Genomic DNA, 6,332 nt, shown 5'->3' on the forward strand with positions numbered 1-6,332 from the left:
CCAGCACTTTATGGACATTATCCGCAGTCGCAAACCCAAACCCAATGTGTGTTCTATTTCAGCTCTATTAGGCAAAACTAGCTTGGGAGATGGATCGGAAAACTCTCTGGTTGTCGGAGTCAAAAAGGTGAGTTACAATACATGTTTGGGAGCAATCGACCCTTTATGTCTAATTTTATTGGGTGGAAAAATATAAGTTGGAACAAAGCATACAATACCGTTACAGCTTATTATAGGATCTGCCCTGCCCTTAAACATGGCAGTAAAGAAAGGCAATGTTTCCCTGTTCGATTAAAGTCTTGTTGTATGCGCCTCTCACATGGAATGAATTTCGAAGCATCTATAGCTGGATAACCCAGCAATGTCATATTAGTGGTAGATTTAGTAAGATACAACTTACATAAGGTTGAGTTTAAACAAGAGTTTTCATCCCAACAGAGACACTGATTTTTTGTATTTTCTGAAAACTCAATTTTCAGTGTTTTTGGAAAACTCGACTTTTTGATTTTCCGGGAAAAAAAACTAAATTTTCCGGGTTTTGGAAAACTCAATTATTCATATTTCCGATAAAACTCGATTTTCCGTTTTTCCGAAAAAACTCTTTTTTAGTTTGTCCAAAAAAATTGATTTTTCGTTTTTCCGAAAACCTCATTTTTTTAATTTTTGAAAATTTATTTTTCCGTGTTTCCGAAAACTCAGATAAATTTTTAGAAAATAATTTTGACTTAATTTTTAATATAAAACTATTTTATAACTACAAACAGTTTTAAACCAGTTTATACATACAAACCGGTTTAAACTAATTTAAAATTGAATTGAAACTGCTTTAATAGTTAAATGAATTGTTATTAGTATGGTTATTTAAAACTGTATTGAACCATTTAAGTGGTTCGGTTCAATCTAGTTTATGAGAATATATATTAGTCAATATACAAACGTACAAAATTAACCAACTCACGTATTTTAGTAAAACTTAAGACAACTAAACAAAATTAAGAACATTCGTACCTCATCATTTATTTTAGTCTAAACAGAATCCTTACATAATTGACCTCGTCAATCCAGATTGTTGTGCATCTGCTTAACCCTCAAACCTCACTCCATGAAAAACAACCAGCTCTTTTGATTTATAATTGTAGTAAATCATGTGGCGTCAGGGTTTGAAAAGTCGGCAATAGTTTTGTAATATAATAACACTTAAGTTTTCAAATATATTGAAAATCTTAAACGCATTATGATTTATATCTGCTGATGAAGGTAAAACATTCGTGCAGATTTTGGCAAGCATTTCCGAATTTTCTTTGCTTTTCAATATCCAAACAATCACAGTTTTATTCCTAAAGTAAGAAAAGGAAAGGTTGTCTCCCAAAACACCGATGTGCACTCCCTCATTATTTTGATCCGGAATTCTTACATATGCTGGTAAGGCTATTTTATTAAAGGTTTCCGTTGACAGATTGAGCGAGACAATCCATAACGTGCTACTATCTTCATTTGTTGATGACCAATTTAAGGTTCCTTTGATGTGTACGTTTTTTTAATATACTTTCCTAAGGATCATCCATGGCTCCACATGGAATTCCTGGAAATTCCCCTATCGATCACCACTCGTGTAATTCCGTATGATACAAGATACAAGCCCACGCGGCGACTTCATGGGTTACCAGCACTTTATGGACATTATCCGTAGTCGCAAACCCAAACCCAATGTGTGTTCTATTTCAGCTCTATTAGGCAAAACTAGCTTGGGAGATGGATCGGAAAACTCTCTGGTTGTCGGAGTCAAAAAGGTGAGTTACAATACATGTTTGGGAGCAATCGACCCTTTATGTCTAATTTTATTGGGTGGAAAAATATAAGTTGGAACAAAGCATACAATACCGTTACAGCTTATTATAGGATCTGCCATGCCCTTAAACATGGCAGTAAAGAAAGGCAATGTTTCCCTGTTCGATTAAAGTCTAGTTGTATGCGCCTCTCACATGGAATGAATTTCGAAGCATCTATAGCTGGATAACCCAGCAATGTCATATTAGTGGTAGATTTAGTAAGATACAACTTACATAAGGTTGAGTTTAAACAAGAGTTTTCATCCCAACAGAGACACTGATTTTTTGTATTTTCCGAAAACTCAATTTTCAGTGATTTTGGAAAACTCGACTTTTTGATTTTCCGGAAAAAAACTCAATTTTCCGTGTTTTCGAAAACTCAATTATTCATATTTCCTATAAAACTCGATTTTCCGTTTTTTCGAAAAAACTCATTTTTAGTTTGTCCAAAAAAATCGATTTTCCGTTTTTCCGAAAACCTCATTTTTTGAATTTTTGAAAATTTATTTTTCCGTGTTTCCGATAACTCCGATAAATTTTTAAAAAATAATTTTGACTTAATTTTTAATATAAAACTATTTTATAACTACAAACAGTTTTAAACCAGTTTATACATACAAACCGGTTTAAACTAATTTAAAATTGAATTGAAACTGTTTTAATAGTTAAATGAATTGTTATTAGTATGGTTATTTAAAACTGTATTGAACCATTTAAGTGGTTCGGTTCAATCTAGTTTATGAGAATATATATTAGTCAATATACAAACGTACAAAATTAACCAACTCACGTATTTTAGTAAAACTTAAGACAACTAAACAAAATTAAGAACATTCGTACCTCATCATTTATTTTAGTCTAAACAGAATCCTTACATAATTGACCTCGTCAATCCAGATTGTTGTGCATCTGCTTAACCCTCAAACCTCACTCCATGAAAAACAACCAGCTCTTTTGATTTATAATTGTAGTAAATCATGTGGCGTCAGGGTTTGAAAAGTCGGCAATAGTTTTGTAATATAATAACACTTAAGTTTTCAAATATATTGAAAATCTTAAACGCATTACGATTTATATCTGCTGATGAAGGTAAAACATTCGTGTAGATTTTGGCAAGCATTTCCGAATTTTCTTTGCTTTTCAATATCCAAACAATCACAGTTTTATTCCTAAAGTAAGAAAAGGAAAGGTTGTCTCCCAAAACACCGATGTGCATTCCCTCATTATTTTGATCTGGAATTCTTACATATGCTGGTAAGGCTATTTTATTAAAGGTTTCCGTTGAAAGATTGAGCGAGACAATCCATAACGTGCTACTATCTTCATTTGTTGATGACCAATTTAAGGTTCGTTTGATGTGTACGTTTTTTAATATACTTTCCTAAGGATCATCCATGGCTCCACATGGAATTCCTGGAAATTCCCCTATCTATCGCCACTCGTGTAATTCCGTATGATACAAGATACAAGCCCACGCGGCGACTTCATGCTTTACCAGCAATTTATGGACATCTTCCGCAGCAGCAAACCCAAACCCAATGTGTGTTCTATTTTCAGCTCTATTAGGTAAAACTAGCTTGGGAGATGGATCGGAAAACTCTCTGGTTGCCGTAGTAAAAAAGGTGAGTTACAATACATGTTTGGGAGCAATCGACCCTTTATGTCTAATTTTATTGGGTGGAAAAATATAAGTTGGAACAAAGCATACAATACCGTTACAGCCTAATATAGGATCTGCCCTGTCCTTAAACATGGCACTACAAAAAACACGCTTGGATTGCGGGGGTTTTTAAGCTTATTTGCGGGGGTTTTTAACCTCCGCAAAATGTTTTGCGGGAGTTTTGAAAACTGCCGCTTAAACGATTCCCACAATATATCTGCAGCGGTTTAAAGTGACCGCTGGTATCCTGTATAATACTGCGGGGGTTTTAGTGAGGAGGTTTGGAACCTCCGCAAATTATTCCAAATCTGTAAAAAAAAAATGCTCATTTTCATTATTAGAAATATAATCATAGATAATTAAAATATACTACAGATCTAAAATATACAAAATAAGTGCTAGTTTTTCAAGATTTCACAATCATAGACCAGTGCAAGAAAATTAGCTTTTATAAAATTCAATCTTTCAAGTTTTTTTATTTTGCATGACCAAACATAAAAATAATATTAGTTGAATAGTCAAGCATTTACATAGATAATCTATATAAAATTAACTAGTTACAAAAGATACAAATCATTGCTTAGTAATGAGTAATGAAACTTCAACAATTCAAACAAAAAAAATTGGGAAAAAAATAACATGTCCTGCAACTAAAGGATCATCATTTCACTCTTCTATGCACATCATTAATGGGAAAGCAACAAATATGGTACAAAAACAACGAGCCTTCTTATAAATGAATTTTGAGTGTATATAAAGGTAAAGTTTTAAGTTATTTCACCTTCAAGATAAATTAAACTGAACTTCCAAGTCATCAACACACTACATTAGTAAACATCGGCAAAGAAGCTAACCGCTAAATGCCATTCCAGAAGCGATGATTTAAGCTAACAGACACCATTACCGATTATTTGCTATCAACCAGCCATATCAAATTTGCACATAAAACTCCTACAAAAAGCAACTATTAATCCCATTAACACAACTAATCTAGTAGCAGAAAAATTGAAAATTACTCGAGCATAAATAATGTCTATACGAGAATTTTTCAACAATGACTTATGTTTCATGATTTACATATCTATACATGCATAAAAAACTATAATGCATTTATCTTTCTGCATGCACATTTTAAAGTTAAGGATCCAACTTTTTATTGTCCAAAATATTGACTACCTATAAAATATAGAAACAATAGCAAATAATATGAATAGAACCAATTCATGTAGCCACCAAAGAGAGTAGTATTAAGGAAATCAAATAAAAACATCAAAGCCATGACAGCCCCTCAAAATAGTTACATGATTATAGTTACAATCACGATAGTCTCGATATGAGAATACTTCTCTCTTCCTTATTCCCATTGATTTTAATATCAAAAACTAAAGTTGATATTAACAAAGCAGTTAGCTACTTATAATGAGTTTAGTAAGTCCTTGAATTCATTCTAAGTTTTTAATTTATTTTCCACAACTAAAAACAAATTAAATTAACATACAGAAAAAGAACTAAGAATTAAAGTAATCACCTATTTTCAAAGGATTAGGCAGCTATGTTTCTCCCAGTTCTCCTGTCGCAACCTCAAAGTCAATCCCCCATCCAGGCCTATCATTTTCAAAAATCAATTAGGCAATTACTCTTTCGAGTCACAAAACACAACACAGGAAAATTAATATAATAGACATGAGTCACAACACACAACACAGTGATCAGCTAGTGCAAATTCTATGAACCCAAAGTGTTATACTTTCCACTCTATTGAATAAGAACTTAAAGCAATATCATATATCATCGAAGAATGTAATTAAATAACAATCAAAGATTATTTAATCAATGAGTTGAACTAAAAAAAGTAACAAAGTGCATAAGAAAATGAAACCAAATAGTTTTAATATGTTATTTTGCTATAAAAGATAGATCTGATACATACAAAAAGGTGAGTTTTGATCTTCTTATGTTTTTAAAAAAATCTGGTTCGAACAGAAAAACCGTATTGACGGTGCCGATACAGTCGATACCACTACAATTATTCCTTGTTTTTATGTTAAAGAACAAATTATAGTTTATTGACACACCGACAGAATAATGTATTACTTCTAAGCGAAATTAAAATCAAAATTAAATCGAACTCACGTATCTAATGAACCCTAAATTTCTATATCAAACCTCTAATCTATTTCTCATTGAAATTGAACCCCCTTACTCTTCTGTAATGGTTTAATTGAAATATGGGAGAGAGAAAACCAGATATGTATGAGGGTTTTATAAACAATAAGATTGATAGAAACCCTAAATATAGCTAAGAAAAAGATAAAGAATGATAAGCTAACCTTAGTGAGAAAGATGACCGCGGAGTAATCGATGATTTTCGTTAGCAGCAGACGCAGGTGGAATGTCAACAAGCAAAATCGGCGGTCGAAGCGAGTTGTGAGAAAGCAGGTCGTGTGTGAAGGAGAATCGATAGAGGGCTAAACTGAAGGGTTTCTTTCTCAATATCTTTTTAATTTCATCCACATATCTATCTAAATATGTTATATAATTATTAGTTATAACTATATTATAATATATTATATCTTTTGTAATTTCATCCACGTATCTAAATATGTTATATAATTATTAGTTATAATTATATTATATTATATATTATTACAATTAATATTCAATAAATCTTAATTAAAAAAAGCACGAAATAGTAAAAATTAGAAGAAAAATGCGCCACAATTACGGGGGTTTCAAACCCCCGCAGATTACATTAATATTTTTCCCATAAAATACAAAATATCAACTTTTATTCCAATTTGAGGGGGTTTTAGAAACACCCCTCAAAATAACCGCCGCAATAA

The 6,332-nt window shown here is 32.1% G+C and overlaps 1 long non-coding RNA gene across 2 annotated transcripts; it reads right to left on the reverse strand.

Annotated features, from left to right (window-relative positions):
- Positions 1–3,658: 3,658 nt before the first annotated feature.
- On the reverse strand, positions 3,659–5,984 carry LOC131614220 (uncharacterized). 2 transcript variants are annotated; one of them, XR_009287635.1, is made up of 3 exons: positions 5,820–5,984; positions 4,271–5,094; positions 3,659–3,797 (listed from the first exon to the last, which is right to left on the reverse strand). It is a non-coding gene; the product is annotated as an uncharacterized LOC131614220 (long non-coding RNA). The 2 variants fall into 2 exon arrangements; XR_009287634.1 differs by lacking the exon at positions 3,659–3,797 and having other exon boundaries at positions 4,113–5,094.
- Between the last annotated feature and the right edge of the window lie 348 nt (positions 5,985–6,332).

The sequence above is a fragment of the Vicia villosa genome, linkage group LG1 (assembly GCF_029867415.1).
Source record: "Vicia villosa cultivar HV-30 ecotype Madison, WI linkage group LG1, Vvil1.0, whole genome shotgun sequence".
NCBI classification, from domain to species: Eukaryota; Viridiplantae; Streptophyta; class Magnoliopsida; order Fabales; family Fabaceae; genus Vicia; species Vicia villosa.